The sequence below is a fragment of the Anabrus simplex genome, chromosome 2 (assembly GCF_040414725.1).
Source record: "Anabrus simplex isolate iqAnaSimp1 chromosome 2, ASM4041472v1, whole genome shotgun sequence".
NCBI lineage: Eukaryota > Metazoa > Arthropoda > Insecta > Orthoptera > Tettigoniidae > Anabrus > Anabrus simplex.
Window position 1 is genome coordinate 658,218,845 of NC_090266.1, and position 19,840 is coordinate 658,238,684.

The window sequence follows — 19,840 nt, forward strand, 5'->3', positions numbered from 1 at the left end:
TACAAGATGGGGTAAAAATTCAGGTTGTAAGTTTCAGCAGGAGGAGTTTAAATTTCTGTGTTGATAGGATGAAAGTACCTCATGGAAATCACTTAAGTACGTAGGTGTTAATATAAGGAAATGTCTTCATTGGAGTAATCACATATATACTATCTGCGCTCTTGTTAGTGATAGATTGACACCCTAGTGCTGAAGCGGTCGACCTCGGCAATCTTCGAGATTCGTACTGGCAATCTTTGAAACACAAACTATGAATCGCTTATGCATCGCTGTGCGACATCTGGCGTACACTTTACCTACTAGTACTGTTGTTATTTACACAGCAAAGCCAAACTATAGAATTCACTCTAGGAATAAGATTCGCATCGAGAAATGTTATATAATGTTATATAATGTGTATGTGACACAGTTGTTGGCTTAAAATAACAAAGGTTTAGAAAATTCATATCGATCGATCATATTGTCGATTCAATTCAGATTTCATTTCCATTCCGTTGGCACTACTAACGGAACCGGAAGTGCTCCCTCCTTACTCCTCAAAACCGTACACAAATCTATCGCTAAAATGTGCGCAGATAGTACATATGTTGGCAATGGTTGGCTCAGATTGTGTGTAAATAGTGCTCCGGTAAATGTGAGTTATTTTATAAAAAAGGATGTAAGTTTAGTGATTAGAACCTGGACCCACAGATTCTGTAAGTGTTATGGATGCTATGGAACTATAAATATTGGAACCAATCCTTCTCTAAGAGTTACATTTGTGAACATTATTGTCAGGGTTAAGGCCAAGTGTATGTAAACAAAGGCACCAAGGTAGTTTAATGTGCTTTTGAAGGGTCACGACACTTTTATATATTACCTTTGGTTTCGATTCGACATATCGAGTCAAGGTAACTTGAACGTGCGGTACCGGGGTCACAACACACTACTCACATCACATCACTTGCCCATCGGTTAATATTATATTAAGGAATAGATATGAGTAATAGGGCGAAGTGTAGGAAAGCAGTACCTAGGCAGGACATAGCATCTAAAATTGAGTGTAACACCTGTAGCAGTTGGTTTCACAGCAAGTGTGTGAACCTTAACGATCAGACATGGAGATGTGACCAGTGTAACTCACAGCGGCGTAGGAGCATGCAAGAAGAAGCGCAGTCATTTGCGTCGGCACCATCAGTTGGAGACATTTATAAACTGCTACAACTTTTAACTGAAGATATGACTACATTGAAGAAAACAACTAGTTAAATAGAAAAACAATTAGGTAAGTCCATTGATGTGTGTCATGAAAGGCTGGACGAGCACAAACGAATTCCAGAAAATCAGCAGGCAATAATTAATAAACAGCAATATATTATTGATAACTGATTATCTGAAAACATTCGGCTTGCAAAAGCATTCAGTGAACTTAAAACCAAGTACGATGACAACGAGTAATATTCTAGGATTAACACACTTGAGATATACGGTGTTCCGGAAGTACCGAATGAAAATGTCTGTCAGACTGTCATCAGTGTCGCCAAGGCGCTAGATGTAGAAATAAAAGACGATATGATTGATGCGTATCATAGGCTGGAAAAAGTTAATAATCGTCCAACTCGTGGCATTATTGTAAAATTTGTTAGATGTTATAAGGAACAGATTTTAGAAAAACGTAAGATCAAAAGGAATTTGTCCACAACTCATCTTGGTCTTTCCGTCCCTAGTCCCATATATATCAATCAGTCTTTAGCTCTTAATAGGCAAATTATATTTGCTAAAGCTAAACAGTTGCAACGTGATAGGGAATATAAGTATCTGTGGGTGAAAAGGAGTGGCAAAATTTTGATGAGAAACACTTATGGAAGTCAAGTGCATGCTATTCGTTGTGAGGGAGATTTGGATAAATTGTAATGTTTTCATCGTTATGTTGTTACTGTTCCAACTTTGATTTTTCATGAGCCATGATATTGAGTTTTTCGTGTATTATCAAAATATAAGAGGACTTAGAATTACGGTTGATATATGTATCCAAAATCTCCTGTGCTCTTCATACGATATTGTTGTACTGACTGAGACTTCTCTATCAAATATGATAGTGAATTATTTGACAGTAGATATTTAGTGTTAAGAAATGACAGAGATCCTTTAGTAACCGGTAAGGAGCGGGGCGGGTGTGTTTTAATTGCCGTCAAAAAGAGTTTCAAGGCGAAACTATTATCCAAGTACTCTAAACAGCATTGTGAATCACTTACTATCTGCCTCTCAAATAATAATAATAATAATAATAATAATAATAATAATAATAATAATAATAATAATAATAATAATAATAATAATAATAATAGGAAGTTATTTATAAATGTTGTATACATTACTCCAGCAACATCTTTAACAGTTTGAGGACTACTTTGGTTATTTAGAAAGCACTGACAATCTTATGATTTCGGACTGCGTTATCGTTGGTGATTTCAATCTTCCTGAAATTAATGGTACTGGTTATTCATTTACAGAAGGAACTGTGACTAGTAAAAGACTGGGTCAATTGATATCATATTTGGGTTTAACGTCGTACAATAATATTCTCAATTACAATTCTAGGACGCTGGATCTTGTACTGGCCAACTTCATAGTTGACGTGAAACGTGAAGAATTTGCTCTTGTGTCTGAAGATTTTCATCATCCCCCATTCTGTTTACCATTACCTCCAGTAAAGAGGTGTTCTTTACCAAAAAATATAATCCGAGAATACTACGATTTCAAGAAAGCGGATTTTCTACAACTGTATTACGAGTTAAAATATATTGATTGGAACCAGTTGTATACGTATCAGAATGTGGATGAGGCTATGGATTTCCTTTACTCGTCAATATATAGATGCTTCGATAATTGCATACCTAAGGGTCAAGTCATTAAAAAAGATCCAAATGTACAGTCTGGTTTAATCACGATATCATTCAGATAAGAAAAAAAAGGAAGTGTGCCAAAAATCGGAAATTCTCCAGGTACTATGACGAACGATTCAAGCAGCTCAGATGTGAATTGAAAGTAAAACTAAATTCCGTATATCGAGATTACATCAGTGAATTAGAGGTTACTTTAAAATGTGATATAACACATTTCTGGAGGCACTTTAAAAATAAGCGACTCACGAGATCAGGACGAACTACATTTGAGTATAATGGTGAGAGCTACGAGGGCGGTAATGTTGTTCATGGCTTTGCTCGATATTTTTCGTCAGTTTACGTCAGATCAGATTTTAATTATATATTGGAAAATTTGGCTTTGGATGACATTCCTCTATTTCCCTTTGGTGATATATCACATGTCAGTGAGATATCTGTTGAAGAGGTGGAAAAGGCTATTAATGGTAAACAAAAGTCTAAAGGATCGAGTGGTCCTGATGGCATACCTCCATATATAATTACGGCTTGTGCCGATTTATTGGCTAATCAACTAACTTTCATTTTTATCCTTTCTATTCGCACTTCATCCTTTTCTGAGAAATGGAAAGTCGCTAATGTTACGCCCATTTTTAAAGACAAGCAGTTTTGTAACGATATCTGATTATCGTCCAGTGTGCATTATCAACGCCGTAGCTAAGGTATACGAACATATATTGCACCATAAGATTTATAACCATGTTAAGATTGCTCTATCTGAATTTCAACATGGATTTGTACCCAACAGATCAGTTATCACCAATCTTTTGGGCTTTACTCAAAATTTGTATGATACCATTAATACCAACGAAAGGACTGATGTTGTTTATATGTATTTCGAAAAAGCATTCGATGAAGTCGATCATAGATTTTTAATTACAAAAATGTATACATTTGGTTTTTGTAAATCGTTGTTGCAGTTAATGTGTTCATATTTAAAAAATCGACAGCAGTTTGTTTATTTTAACAATGGAATTTCAGATAATTTTATCAGTCCTTGTGGTGTTCCGCAAGGTTCAAATCTTGGACCTCTCTTGTTTTTAATTCTAATTAATGATTTGCCAGACAATATTTGCCACTCTAACTGTTTACTTTTTGCAGATGATTTGAAACTTTACAAATACATTAGCGACCACCAAGACCAGGACGAGTTGCAAAATGACATTAATAATGTCAGTTCTTGGTGTGATATTAATAATTTGTCTTTGAATGTTAGTAAATGTAAATACATGACGTTTACCAGGAGGAAGGAATTTGAAGTCTCAGCCTATCATATACGGGGGGAAAATTGGATAGGGTTTTAACGTTTAAGGATCTTGGTGTAATTTTTGACGGTAAGCTAACGTTCAACAATCATATCAAAACAATAACAAAGAATGCTAACCGAATGCTAGGATTTTTGATAAGAACTTCGAGACCTTTTACCCGGCCCTCTGTACTGAATAAATTATATATTGCCTTAGTACGGAGCATACTGGAATATTCTGTAATAATTTGGAGCCAGTATACAAAGCAACAAGTGAATGCTATTGAAATTGTACAAAACAAGTTCCTACGTTATCTTTATTTCAAAACTTTTGATACGTTTTGCCCTTTCGACACATCAACTCAGTTAATTAGGAATATATTTCAATTTCCTTAATTGAAAACCAGACGGTCCCTAATTTCTATACACATACTAAGAAAAATTTTAATAGGACGATTTGATTCTTTGGACCTGTTAAAACGCATTTCATTACATGTTCCGCAGACAAGATCACGTCAGCACCAATTGTTTCACGTTCAAAGGTCAAAAACATTGCATCAGTCAAATTCACCGTTCGTAATGACAACGCTTTATAACAATGTAACAAAAGAAGTCCATATATTCACTGAATCGGATAATAAATTCAGTAAGAAACTAGAAGCCTGCCTTTACAATTTGTAAATTTTTGATAATTCCTTCTTTCTGGTATTCATCATATTTCCCAGTGCACTCATTGGTGTTTAAAGTTTCTTTTTTTGTATTGTCTTTAGCTTTGTGTTACAGTGTGATTTCTTAGTGAATTTTTCATTTCTCTTGAATTGTAAATGGTATCATATATAATGTTAATTATGTTCTGTTTTGTTTTTTGTTGATTTTTTAACTTTGTTTTTAACTTTAACTTCATAGATACAGATTGTTACTGAGTGTCAAGAAGGTACTTAATTGGGTGCAAAACCTATGTACTTTCAGATAAATAAATGAAATATAAATAAATAAATAAATAAATAAATAAATAAATAAATAAATAAATAAATAAATAAATAAATAAATAAATAAATAACATAAACGAGATAGTAAATAAAGGTTACAGATCTCTTTATATGATTATGAGGGTATTTATGGTTTGTAGGAAGGATGTAAACGAGACTGCATATAAGTCACTGGTACGACCCCAATTAGCGTATGGGTACTGTGTATGACACAGTCACCAGGATTACTTAATTCGAGAACTGGAAAAGATCAAAAGGAAAGTAGTGCGATTGTTCTGGGTGATTTCTGACAAACGAGCAGTGTTACGAAAATTTTGCAAAATTTTGGCTGGGAAGACTTGGGAGTAGGGAGACGAACACATCGACTAAGCGGTATGTTCTAAACTGTCAGCGGAGAGACGGCGTGGACTATCATTAAAAGACGAGTAAGCTTGATTGTAGTTTTTAAAAGTAGGTCATAATATGAATACAAACATAGACTTCAAGAGGACAAATTGGGAAGATATTCATTTACAGGAAGAGAAATAATTTACTACGAGAGATGTTCGATAATTTTCCAACGTCTTTGACATCATTAATAAAAGACTAAGTAAACAACTGATAGGATATCTGCCACCTGGGTGACAGCCCTAAAGGCAGATGAGTGGTGACAGACTGAATTATTTGGCTTGCATCAAACTGACTGCATCGGAATTTGGTTGGATGATCAATCAAGACATCATAAACTTAATGGTAATAGTCATTCAGCTACAAATAACATTTAGTTCCTTAAGAAATCTCGGTCTAGAAAACCAAGAAAAAGAGCGTCACCTCATAACCTGCAGGCCTTCGGGCTGAGCAGCGGTTGCTCGGTAGGCCAAGGTCCGTTACGGCTGTAATGCCATGTTTTTATTTTTATTTAAGGAATAGTAATTTGTTGTTGCAGCTTTGCATGTTAGAACAACGCTGCACGCCTGGCTTTATTCCATAGGCATGGGTTGGGCACAGCATGGCGAAACGTGTGATTCTGAGCAAGAACCCGGCAGTTTCCTTGCTTTGCTATTAGAATATCTTCCACGGCATGAGTAGCGCAGATAGTATGGCACCTCGGCATATTAAAAACCCGCAAAAATGGTCAGTAGGACGTAAATTAAGAACAGTAACAATTGTTACAGGTGTCAGGATCCTCTAAAGTGTCAGATTTTAATCATAAATTTGTGTTTGAGTACGCTGGATGCTAAGTACACGAAATTGTCAAATATAAACCCTCTCAAATGCTATCGACTTCAGCCAGGATCGAACCTGCTACCTTGGGAACGGACGAACAGTGACTAACCGCCTGCGCCAAAGAGGTGGATGAGAAGTAAATTAGTCCTTTAGTGAAATAATCTCTGTACCTGGGGTACAAGGATAGCGCAGAAACTGAAGTAGAACACAGAGGGGCCGAAGTACAGTACAACTTTCGCATTGAAACATATAGTTTGGGAACGACATAATGGACAGTTTATTTAAAAATGAAAAAGCAAAAGCGAAGTCATCCCCTTACAGGCCATAAAGGTAAAGGCTCCACTACACGAAACCTCGGCGTTCGTTGGGGGTAGAGTGGTTAGCTCTACCTGGTACCCATTTTTTATGTAGGCTGAGGGAAACTCAGTGCAACCCTGGAAGTGGAAATTTAGTTTCTTATTTTTTTCGACTTACTGACGGGGAATCGAACCCATGTCCTTCCGGGTGAACCGAACACGCCTTTACCGACTCGGCCTAAAAACTCTCATTTATTTCATTCACATTTAACAATTTAGAACTAATAATCAGTGAAGAGGTAGTCGTTTGTACACACAGTAAAATTAGGCACTGGACTCTGAGTGTTATTGCATTGAATGTGGTCTGCGACAGTTCGGACAGCTTTTGTAAACAACGTTCAGTGTTGTGATAGTACCGATATCACAACCCCGAGGCATGTATGTCAGTACGTTTATCTTCTATAAATTTATTTCAATGTTAAATGTAGAAGCCGGAATGTTTTCCATATTGGATACTATTTGTACATATGTGTACAGTAATTGGAAAATCTAAGCTAATTGCGGACTCAGTAACCACAACACCGGGAAGTTCGATGACTCACCATTGTTGACGCGCCCCGGGAAGTTGGATGAGTCATCTGTGCATGGAGAGGCGAGTCTAGGCCTATATGATGGGATCCGTCAGGGCAAGCTAAAAAGGGAAGTTGGGCGGCTGTAGAAGGATGTGTTAAATGCAAGAAACCGCCCGGTATATATTGTCGATTGCAAATGAACGACAGTATTACTTGTTATATACTACGAGTTACCTGTTGCCGATTATTGTATATCTGGAATATGTTGTTGATCTGTTATCCTTGACGCTTTACGCTGGCGACATTTGTTTAGTTGGGTGTTCTTAAAATATCTACGAGTTCTGAGGGGAAGAAGACGTTTAAAAGAGTATTAAACCAGTGTGTGACTATAAGATATAGTATTGGAGATATTACATGGATTAGGATCCGGTGTGTGGATAGTACGACCTCTGAGATGTGTGTATGATTACATAAGCAATGTGTCGCTATTGAATTTGTTCCCTGTTGTCTGTCGATTACCATAAATGGTAGCGAATTACCATAATCCAAAGTCTCTGAAGAACAGGAGCCATGTTTTCCCATATACTTTCTTTTCAGGGTTAGCTTTGTTGTTTACGTTCACATGTTAGTGGTGAAACATTCCAGTGTTTTGTGTATTTGTGTAGGGTTGGTTAGTATGCTGGTTTTTCCATATATGTTGACGAAACGTGTATGCGTGGATAATGATATAATAGAATATACCTAGTTGATTTCAAGTAAGTGGACCCTGCACCAATATGGAACAAAACGCTAGGGAAGACGAAGTAGAAGAAGAATTGATTTCAAGTCACTGTGGTGTAGTTTCCACCCTTTTAGTCGTTTTCAAGGTATTAGGTAAGGCCTGAACCATATGTACGAGAACGCATAATGAAATGGCGTAGGGAGTGCGCGAGGACAAGTTCGACTCACCAGATGCAGGTCTTTTGATTTGACGCGCGTAGGCGACCTGCGCGTCGTGATGAGGATGAAATGTTTATGAAGACGACACATACACCCAGCCCCCGTGCCAGCGGAATTAACCAATTATGGTCAAAATTCCCGAACCTGCCGGGAATCGAACCCGGGACCCCTGCGACCAAACGCTAACACGCTAACCATTTAGCCATGGAGCCAGACACCAGAACACAGTCTCATGTACACGCCGTGGGAGAAGAGAGAATCATCACGCTTTATTAACATTAAGTTCGAGGAATCCGTTTTGATGAACTCTTGTGTCCAAATTATCGGACATTTAAAATAATAATAATAATAATAATAATAATAATAATAATAATAATAATAATAATAATAATAATAATAATTTTATTTATTGTCATGTCAAGAAGTGTTTAAAGGTAAGTAAAGTTACAGTGTATATTGTGTAACTTCACTGTGTTCATAAAAGACTGATTGTCAGTTCTAAATTGGTAAGGAATGTTGAGGATTTTGGAAAAATGAATATCATTACCTGTCGACATTCCTGTTCGAAATTTTTTGTATGTCGACCTCTTTAATGGTCTACTTCAATTCTACGCAACCTTTCGAGTCACCCTGTTTAGTACCCTGAGCGATACCCTAATATGGCAGAGGAAGTTTAGTGGATTGACGACAGCTCATTCATAATACATAACCCGAATACTAATTTTCATTTTTTCCCTTTTCTTAATAGTCCGTATAGGCAATATTGAGATTCTTTGAGGTTTTATTTATAATGTGAAAAGATGTCAATATCCATAGATATTTCGGTTTTTCTTTCAAAATGCCATCTATCAACGTAACACCAACATTCAGTTTACATTATTCTTTCTCTGTTCAATCTCTAATCATCTGTTTTATATGAATACTAGCTGATGTACCCGTGCTTCGCTACGGGATTCTCAGAAAGACTGCCTTTGTGGTTTTCCTAACTGAATTGAACATAGGTCATTACAAAAACGTCAGTAGGAATGTAGCGATTGAAAGCAATGTTATCATATAAAATACTCGATCAAAGTAAAAACCGCACACTTTCTCACTTTCAACGAACAGTACTACGGTGCCGATCTAAGAGTCCAAAGTTCCAGAGCTGGAATAACCAGGTCGCAGACTGCCGTGAACACTCCTGTCATTATTCCGTTAAATATGCACACTACTCATTCCAATCAGTGCCTCAGAGTAGGGATTGAATAGCTCGAATACTATGATGAACCAGTGTGTTACGTACCAGATGTATCAGAAAATGTATGAACCAGAGGAATGGCATGCTAAAGAAGAAAGTTATCTTACTCCCCAGCTACTTCCCGCCAATATACAGGCAGGCTGTTACAGTCGGTACGACCAGGCGAGTTGCCCGTGTGGTTAGGGGCGCGCAGCTGTGAGCTTGCATCCGGGAGATAGTGGATTCGAACCGCACTGTCGGCAACCCTGAATATGGTATTCCGTGGTTTCCCATTTTCACACCAGTCACATCAGGCTGTACCTTAAAGCCAAGGCCGCTTCCTTCACACCACTATTCATTTCCTATCCCATCGTCGCCATAAGACCTACCTGTGTCGGTGTGACGTCAAGCAAATTGAAAAAGCCTCGGTACGCTGCAGTGATCCTATCGGGGATGAGAGGAAACAGAAGACAAAAAGCACATCACAACAAACAATGGTCAATGTAATGTTATTGTTGATAAAGTTTATGAGCTTTCTATATTGCAGGCCTTCACATTAGTTTTCTTTCGACTCTGTGATATTAGGGTGTCTTACAAAATTATTGATATAGTAGACTGTAGTTCCTTATTCTCAAACTTTACATACCGATTTTCACTAAATTCTGTTTACACATTTTCTCGTGACTCGGCGCTGATATGGACCTAGTAACAAAAATCCAAATTCATGAATATCTCTGATTTTATGAGGTACGGTAACAATGTATAAGACATAAGTGATCGGAAATTTAATAACTTCTTACACAACTACTACTAACTTACGACATAACTAAAGTTACGTTAGTTATGTAGTATTAATCGATATGACCACTAATAACATAAATAGCTTATTTGAGAATTACATTTCAGGCCTTACCCTAAAACTACCATTTCACTCAACGTAAAGAAAATAATTTGTAGCCTAGATTGCAGTGGTTCATCACCCGACATTACATACTGATTTTCATTAAATTCTCTTCAGCCGTTTTCTATTGATGCGTGTACAGACAGACAGACATTACGGAAAAGTAAAAAATGCATTTTCTTGTTACTGTGGACATGACCGATACAGAAATACCATTCTTTTCAAATTCTGAGCAATGCACAGGCAAGACACTTATTTTATATATAGATTACATTTCAGGCCTTCCCCTAAACTACCATTTCACTCAGTGCGAATAACATTATTGATAGCCTAGATTATAGCGACCTATTCCCCGACTTTGCATACCAATTTTCGTGAAGATACGACCACTAATAAAATAAATATTTGACAATTAAATCGCAGGCCTTCCCCTAAACTACCATTTTTCTCAGCGTGTATAGCCTATATTGTAGCGACTTATTTCCCATCTTTGTCTAGCGATTTTCATTAAGACACGACCATTAATAACATAAATATTTGAGAATTAAATTTCAGGCCTTCCCCTAAACTACCATTTCACTCAGCGTGATTAAAATAATTTACAGCCTAGATTGTAGCGGTTCATCACCCGACTTTACATTCCGATTTTCATTAAATTCTCTTCAGCCGTTTTCTCGTGATGCGTGTACATACATACAGACAGACAGACAGACAGACAGACAGACAGACAGACAGACAGACAGACAGACAGACAGACAGACAGACAGAAATTACGGAAAAGTAAAAAATGCATTTTCTTGTTACTGTGGACATGACCGATACAGAAATACCATTCTTTTCAAATTCTGAGCAATGTGCAGACAAAACTCTTATTTTATATATATAGATTCATCGAATGTACCAGTTATTAACACAATTCTCAATAGGTATCTCAAGTTACTCCTTCTAATTGTGTATACTGCATGTATCACAAATTATGAAACGGTTACAATAAACAATACCCTCTCCCTAATCTATGGTTTTCGAGATTAAGGGAGACGGGTATCTATGACTTTAAAAAAATAATACATAACAATACTGCGAATGATTCCCGGTATACTTGGGAGACAAAACAGGATGGCCTCAGTTCCTGGATGCGAGCGCTGAAGTCAGCAGTCAATCACACTCTGCACCCTGCTGTTTAACGAGTTCTAAGTGATCCTTGCGTGGTGTAGAGAGGTTGCCAAACCACTATTTTTGACATTTGCAACAATAGACTCGGGGTGCGATGTTCTCCTCGTTTTAGAGTTCTAGGTTTCTTTGGTGTGGAGATAATGAGGCACTTTTTAAAATCTTCTGGAATTTCTCCCGTTTTACATATTTCCGTGATCAGTTTAAATATGCTGCCGTGCGTTTCATTATCCAATCCCTGTATCATTTCTTCAGTCACCTCATCGCATCCTGGTGCTTTATTAGTCCTCAGTTCTTTCACAGCCTTAATATACTTTTCATTTGTTAAAGAGGGTCCAAGTTCATTACTTGTGATCAAGATCGTTTATGTCAGCTGGATCTTCATATCATTTGTCTATGTATCGCTTCAAAGTTTCTCCCACTTTTTTGCTCTCAAACAACAATGTCGCATTTTCATTAATATGCTGCTACTACGGCCAAAGACTGTTTTGAATTGTTTCTTGATCAATTCGTAAGCTGTTTCTGTGTTTCCTTTCTCCATCCTTCCATCTATTTCCTTGCATTTTCTCATATATTCATCTTTAGCCTTCTTTGCTTCTCTGTCGACTAGATTTCGGAGTCTTATATAGTTTCTAGCTCCTTCTTCACTCTCTGAGTTTTTTAATTTCCACCTTTCCTCCAGAAGATCAAGCACATGTTCTGTAATCAATGGTTCTCGTGCTTGTTTCGTCGTTTTTCCTATTTACTGATTTGCAGTTTCTAGGATAGAGTCTTTAAGGCTAGTACCATGAAATTTAGGATATGTTATGGGGCCATTGATCCAAGTTTCATTGAAATCTTTCTGCTCCAACCCAATCAGTTCCCTTGACATTTTAAGAACACTGCAAAGGTAGGAAGATGTGGAGAAATATGTGAGACTCCAGGAGATTTTGCTGGCATGCATTCTCTAACAGCGATTTGGATAATGAACACTGAAATGTAATGTAAACCAGTCTATACTGAAAATGAATTAATATTCAGCTCTGACTGGAAACTACAGCGACGTTTGTGACGTTCATTTCTGGTGTTCTTGTTGACGAATCCGAAAAGTTACCCTCGGAAACACAGGTACAAATGGTACAATAATCCGTGCACGGGGCTACATGTTATAACAAGCTATGTTGGAGGTTGGAGTATCCAGTTCATGTTCTTCAAGGTAGCGAAAGAGGTACCCGCTCGAAGGTCGATGTGTGGCCGAGGTCGTGGTTAATTCCGCTACAGACACACACCTGCTGCTCGCTCGCCGCGTTACGTAGCTTGTTATGATCAACAACAGGGGATCGAATCCCACCGCAGTCGAATGGTATTTAAATATGAGAGACCTGCCAGTAAATTTTCCAGTATTTTTAAGCACTTCTTTTCTCGGCAAAATTCGGGCACTCTGGCCACTGTTAACTCTAGCAGTAGTTGATAGGCTATTAAATGCATATATTATTGGTGCTTCTAAGTGAAATTGAATCAAGGTGCAGCAAAGATAATGCAGTGAGCTCACAGTTGCGGTATTTTGTAGTTCCCGGATGAAATAATCCTTACAGGTCTATTCTCAGACCGACTTTACTGTACGGGAGTGAAAGCCCGGTGGACTCAGGTTATCTTGTACACAAGTTGGAAGTAACATAATGAAGTTAGCGAGAATGATTGCTGGTACAAGCAGGTGGAAAAAATGGCAGGAGGATACGCGGAAAGAGTAAAGGCTAGGGTTCAGTGGTTAGGTCACATGAGGCAAATAGGGCAGTATAGGTTACCTAGGAGAGTAATGGACGTCCGTGAAGTGTCGGAGGAATAGAGGGAATCAAGGCCATTATGATTAGACTCAGTGTTTGGTGATGTAATCAATCAATCAATCAGTCAATCAATCAATCAATGATCTGCATTTAGAGATGTCGCCCCGCTGGCAGATTCCCTATCAATTGCCTACCTAGCCTTTCCTTGATAAATTATTCCAATCTCTTACTCCTTGTCCTATAAATTGATATCTACCCCAATTTGTTCTCTTCAATTCAACTTCATCTTCACATTATGATCCTTCCTACGTTTGTTAAGTTCTAGTCAACCTTATCGTCCACTAATGCCATTCCACGCCACCTCTCCACTGAGAGCTCGGAACATACCACTTAGACAAGCAGCTCGTCTCCGTACTCCCAAATCTTCCCAGCCCAAAGTTTCAACATTTTCGTAACACTGCTCTTCTGTCGGAAAAGAACAAATTTCCTTTGTACCTTTTCCAGTCCTCGTATCAAGTAATCCTGATGTTGGTCCCATACACCGGAACCATAATCTAATCGGGGTCTTACCAGAGACTTAAGCGTCCTCTCCTTTACATCCTTCCTACAATCCCTAAATACTATCATTGCCATGTGAACAGATTATAACCTTGATTTACAACCTCGTTTTAATGTGATTACCCCAATGAAGACCATTCCTTACATTAACACCCAGGTACTTACAGAGATACCATCACCCCATAAACACAATCATTAAAACTGAGAAGACTCTTCCTCTTGGTGAATCTTACATGCTGACTTCTCGTCCCGTTTACTACCGTACCATTATCTGCTGTCCATCCCACTTCATTGCCCAAGCCTTTTTTGTAGTCGCTCAGAATCCTGTAACTTCCCTACACATCATCCTCAAATACACTTTACTGTGATTCCAGTTTTTTATTCATATTGTTTTTCTAGAAATTTAGCCACCCATTGAACCAATATTTTGTCTAGTCCAACAGCTCTCATTCTCGTCAGTAATCTTCCATGATCTACCCTATCAAAAGCCTTGGATAGGTCAATAGCTGTACAGACCATTTGACCTTCTGAATCTAAAATATCTGCTATATCTTGCTGTAATCTTAAAAGTTGGGCCTCATTGGAATAACCTTTCCTAAACGCGAACTACTTTCTATCAAACCAGTTAGTAATTTCGCAAACGTGGCTAATTTAATCAGAAAGAATGCTTCCCCAGAGATTACAAACATCATATGTCAGGCTGACTACCTTGTAATTATCCACATTATGTTCATCACCCTTTTCCCTATACACTGAGGCTGCTATTGTAGCTCTCCTTTCATCTGGTATCGCTCCTTCATGCAAACAGTAATCAGGTAAGTATTTCAAATGTGGCACTCTATTAGCTTTAATATATCCCCATAAATCTTATCATTATTCGCCCTCTCTCTCTGGACGTTATCCTTTTATCCAACTACCTTTACATACTGCTAACTGAATACTTCTGCCTTCTGTAAATCCTCACATTGTACACTTCCCTTGTTCGTTAATGACCCCTGGAATGAACTTTCTGGAATCGGTTTCTGCCTTTCTATATATGCTTCCATTGCTCCCTAAAATTCATGTGACTGCCAATATGTTTCCCATCATGTTATCCTTAGCTGACTTTTTTAAAATTCCATTTAATTACAGTTCCTTCAATCTCTCCTTACTCCCGCAACCATTCTTAACTCTACTTGTTTCTAATCTGCACCTCCTTCTTAATCTCTTTATTTCCCTATTATAATATAATGGGTCCTTACAATTCCTTAAGACTTTTAAAGGTACATACCTGTTTTTACACTCCACAACCATTTCTCTAAACCCATCCCATAGGCTCCATATGTTTTGTTTACCATTTTCTATTGATCATAATTGCGTCTTTTAAATTTCCCTATGCCTCTCTTATCCACTATACGGTACTGCTTGATAGGCCTACTTTTACAATATTCCTTCCTTTAACATTTTTTTACTGCAACAAAAACAGCCTCATGTTCGCTTATGCCATCTATTACTTCATTCTTTCTACAGAGATCAGCTGTTCTATATCAGCACTACGTTTAGAATATATTTCCCTCTAGTTGGTTCCATCATTTTCTGCTATTGACAAATGCCCATTTAAGCTACTTACATAGGCCTACTGTATTCGGGGTTGAACCATGAGAAACCACACGCGAAAAGATTTGAAAGTCAAACCCCGTCGCACTTTGCCAGTGAATGAGCTATCAGCTGTGGATTTAACACGGCATCAAGGCTCATGCCAATTACGTCTTTATAAGTTTAAAAAAAAGTTTTTTTAATCAATGAATATATCGGAGTTCTGAAGACAGAAAGGTGTATCTTTAGTCCAAGAAGAACTCACATTTCTTTAAGAAACTGAACATAATCCACCTCGCGTTATGAGTTGGGCGGGGATAACAGAATATTATATCCTTGGAACGTATATCAGGAGACTACTCTGCGTGTGATTAATGAATAGTTGTTCCTAAACTGAAGAGAATAAACATATCTGACACTGTGTGGCTTCAATAAGACGGCGCAGCTGCTAATTTTGCTATGAGTGTGTGATTGCACTTTAATGTGTTTTTGTGAACAAGTGGATTGGTGGGGGATCCGAGAATATTCTTTCACCTTTTCCGGAGATCACGCAGCCCAGATCTCTCCACGTAAGACAGTTCTCTTTGGGGTATAGTTAAGCAGAATATGCACGAAAGACACTTCGCTACAAGCGATGAGTAGAAGAATGCTGTGACTTCACGATTGTGAGCAAACGGACCTGGAGACGAATTCGTGAATTATGATCGTTTAGGAATCCATAAGGTTGTTTTGTATCTATCATAGACAGGTGAATTTATTTTACGTCTACTCGTATATTGAAAACAGGGGTACACAGACTTTTCACCCGCTCTGTAGAGCCCTCATTAATATTTAACGATATATGAATAATCTTTCTTTCTATCTTAATCTGTTTACCCTCCAGGGTTGGTTTTTCCTTCGGACTCAGCGAGGGATTCCATCTCTACCGCCTCAAGGGCGGTTTCCTGGAGCATGAGACTTTGGATCGCGAGGGTAAAACTGGAAAGGATGACCTCATCCAGGGACCTGCTATCCCGAACAGAGGCCTTGTAGGGGATGGGAATATTAGAAGGAATAGAGAAAGAAGAGGAAGGAAGCGGCCGTGGCCTTAAGTTAGGTACCATCCTGGCATTTGCCTGGAGGAGAGGTGGGAATCACGGAAAACCATTTCGAGGATGACTGAGGTGGGAATCGAACTCACCTCTACTCAGTTGACCTCCCAAGGCTGAGTGGACCCCGTTTCAGCCTTCGTACAGCTTCGCAAATTTCATGGCACAGCCGGGAATCGAACCCGGGCCTGCGAGAGTGGCAGCTAATCACGCTAACAACTACACCGCACAGGGCGAATATATGAATAATTTTCAGTAAAAGTAATAACTCTTAACGTAATGCGAATATAAATCAGTGAGCGTTACATCACTCATTTAGACCACTTTATAAAGCAAATCAGTAATTTACATCGGAATAAAGCTATGACGATTGTAAATTTGTTTCGCAAGCCGAAGTTGGTGAATCCTTCCTTTTAGTGGGTCACAGTGTGAGAAGGCACATCTTACCAAATTTTCCGTGTCCTCTTCTTACCTGCCTAGTTCAGCGGCCAGCCCGCGGAGCGTTCGTTGACTTGATCAAATAAACTAAAATAAATCTCAAAGATATAACAGGACAGGAATCGCAATTGTGTGAGAGAATGAGGATAAGAATTTCACAAACTAAACTTCAATGCTCGAAAATATAAACATCGGATGAAAAGAACATTAATAATCACATAAATTGATACACATGAAATACAAGTTCACGCCAGTAGCCAAGAAGTAGCCACATGACCAATTAATCTCTTTTGAGACCGTGGGAATATTACATAAACACTGCATTTATATCTTGATAAGTTCGAACAGATTTAACACATTAATCGTCGTAATTAAACGACCTAATTCACGAGGTTATATTCGCACATAATGAACATAAATTTAATATGACTCCCGTAAATTCAGGATACAAATACACACGAATACAAATACAGGACAGTCTATTACCCCCAAAAGGCACTGAATTCATTATGAACCCGCGGTCATCGTGTAGGACGAGTATTGAACTCGCAACCTCTAGAAAGCATACGTGCTACCCCTCTAACAAACCACAATCAAATGACAAACACTGAAAGAACTAAGACACAATAAAATAACACAGAACAAATCACGAATACCACCGCATCTGAAATAATAATCACAAGTAAATACACTCGTCTTGCGGGCTTGGTGAAGTAGGCACCTCTCTCCCTGGGTCACCTTATCTCGGTGATAGCATTGACCTTCCCTGGCGAGAGGAGAGTGAAGGACCGTCTGCCCGTCGGGTACAAAGAAACATTACGTCAGCTGACGTCTACTACTATACGGTCGAGTTTCTCACAAAACAGGGATCTGTCACGTGGCTAGCGGGCACCTCCTCACGCATTTCACTGCGCTCTCAGCGGGGCGAACTGCCATCCCTTCCATAGGGGCACTTTGTAGGCGCTCTTGCCTTTCAATAATAAAATAAAGCATTACTCTGATATACTGTATGAGTCACTTTCCTCAGATTCATAATTAGGCTTATCCGCCGGACCTCACTTCATGCCATTCAAATCAAACGGAATATCATCCGTGCATTTCATCTCTTTATACATCGAATCCCGGTTCATGCCACGTGCACAGTCATGATAAAACTCGCCGGAATAATTTGGATAACCCTCTCTAATACAACGTTGAAGATACCTGACCCTCAGCTTCTTCAGCACTTGTGAAATTCATACACATTTATATAACATGCTGGCCCTATTCTTAGGTTTCCCGGTACTTCCAGTAAGGGTCTCCCACTCGACGTTACAAGACATCTATGTCCTTTATATTTTAATGATCCTAGCTCCGCAAAACCACTACACAATACAACCCAAAGAAATAACATAACATTATCTGACACTAAATCAAACCTAAATCCAACCCAACTCCCTCATTACCATAAACAAATATTACAAAGCTACTACACTTACTACACATGCAAAAGTCCTGAGTAAAATTACATGATTGCCTTAAGAACTTAGTGAGTGATTATTTACAAAGAAAATATATGCGAAGCTAACTGTACCTATCTCATGCTGATAAAATCTGTTCAAACTTATCTTGTCATGGTGACCTCACGGTTCCTCCATGCCGGACTCAGTAATTGGACTTAGCCCAGCATCACTCTATCGCCGTTCTGGGTCGCTGTTCCTCGGCTCAGCTCCACGGGTTGGTTCATTGCGATGCCGTCTGCTTGACTGATGAGTGTTGGACGGTCTCGTGCTATTGGCAGCTCTTGTCATAATTTCCGTACCGCACTAACTGCAATTAGACACGCAGTTAAACGTTTGCTGGCGCACTCCGCTCACTCCTATTCCTTTGTCTTCCACGTTGGGGCTGAAAGTACTGTCTAACCAGACGAAAGTTATTTAACAAAATTCTTAGCATTCTACCGCACACGACATCCGAGTCGAAGTCTATTAATTGTTCCCTTCCTAGTTCGGGTACTAGCTATTTCTCCAGGCTACAATTATTATTTGTTTGACTTTACATCTACTAAAACGGAGTCTTTGTATAGTTTGCAAAATTCACGACGCAGCCTCCTACATGGCTGAGTTCCACAACGAGAAAGACTGAATAAACGAATGATCTCCTTTTCCACTTCGCGCGCTCTACTTATTAGTCCAGACAGAGACGCCACGCCAGAGAAATCACCAAGATACACACTTCACTCCTTTATGCAGAGAAGAGTTTAGTTCCCACGCCTATCCCGCGCAAGTTGTCTAACGGAAGGCAATGACTATTAATACCGCAAATCAATTCATAGCACTCAGAAAATTATCATAAATAATCCTGTCGTTTTAGTTTCTCCGAATTTCGTCCATAAGCGTAGATATTATCCTCGTTTCATAACTTGCCAGTCCTACTTTCTGCAGCATTTCTTCTTATCAGGGGGCCGATGACCTTCGATGTTAGGCCCCTTAAAACAACAAGCATCATCATCATCATCATCATCATCATCATCATCTTCTTCTTCTTCTTCTTCTTCTTCTTATCAGGGTGGCACATGTGATTCCCCTAACAGCATTCGAGTCGCTCCATCCTTTACACGCAATTTCCTTGCTCTCTCTCTCTCAAAGTGCACGCGCGCCCTGGCGTTCTCTGCCTCCCTTGTGCTCTCAGATACACTTGGCGCCTTTCTGATTTTGACTCCCTGATACTACATTTTTGATGCGTTAAATATTAATTTTCTCTCATCATGAACGATGTGGTTCAATAGATATATATGTACATGCGGCTTCCTGGGTGAATCGTCAGCGTTGAGGCCTTCAGTTCAGAGAGTCCCGGGTTCGTTTCCCGGCCGGGCCAGGGATTTTAATCGCGTGTGATTAATTCTTCTGGATCCAGGACTGGTTATTTTTGTTTGTCCCAACACTATCCTCTTCATATTCAGACGACACAGCACTCTACCAAC

General features: G+C 38.8%; 1 protein-coding gene across 3 annotated transcripts in view; it reads left to right on the forward strand.

Moving 5' to 3' along the window:
- Positions 1 to 19,840, forward strand: part of LOC136864328 (uncharacterized) — a 289,222-nt gene that overhangs the window by 90,585 nt on the left and 178,797 nt on the right. The window contains exon 1 of one of the 3 annotated variants that reach the window (XM_067141164.2): positions 597 to 634. The exons of the other annotated variants lie outside the window; for them this stretch is intronic. The gene's annotated coding sequence lies outside the window, so the exon portion shown is untranslated. Of the gene's footprint in view, positions 1 to 596; positions 635 to 19,840 lie in introns of those variants that run through there. 3 annotated transcript variants of the gene reach the window in all.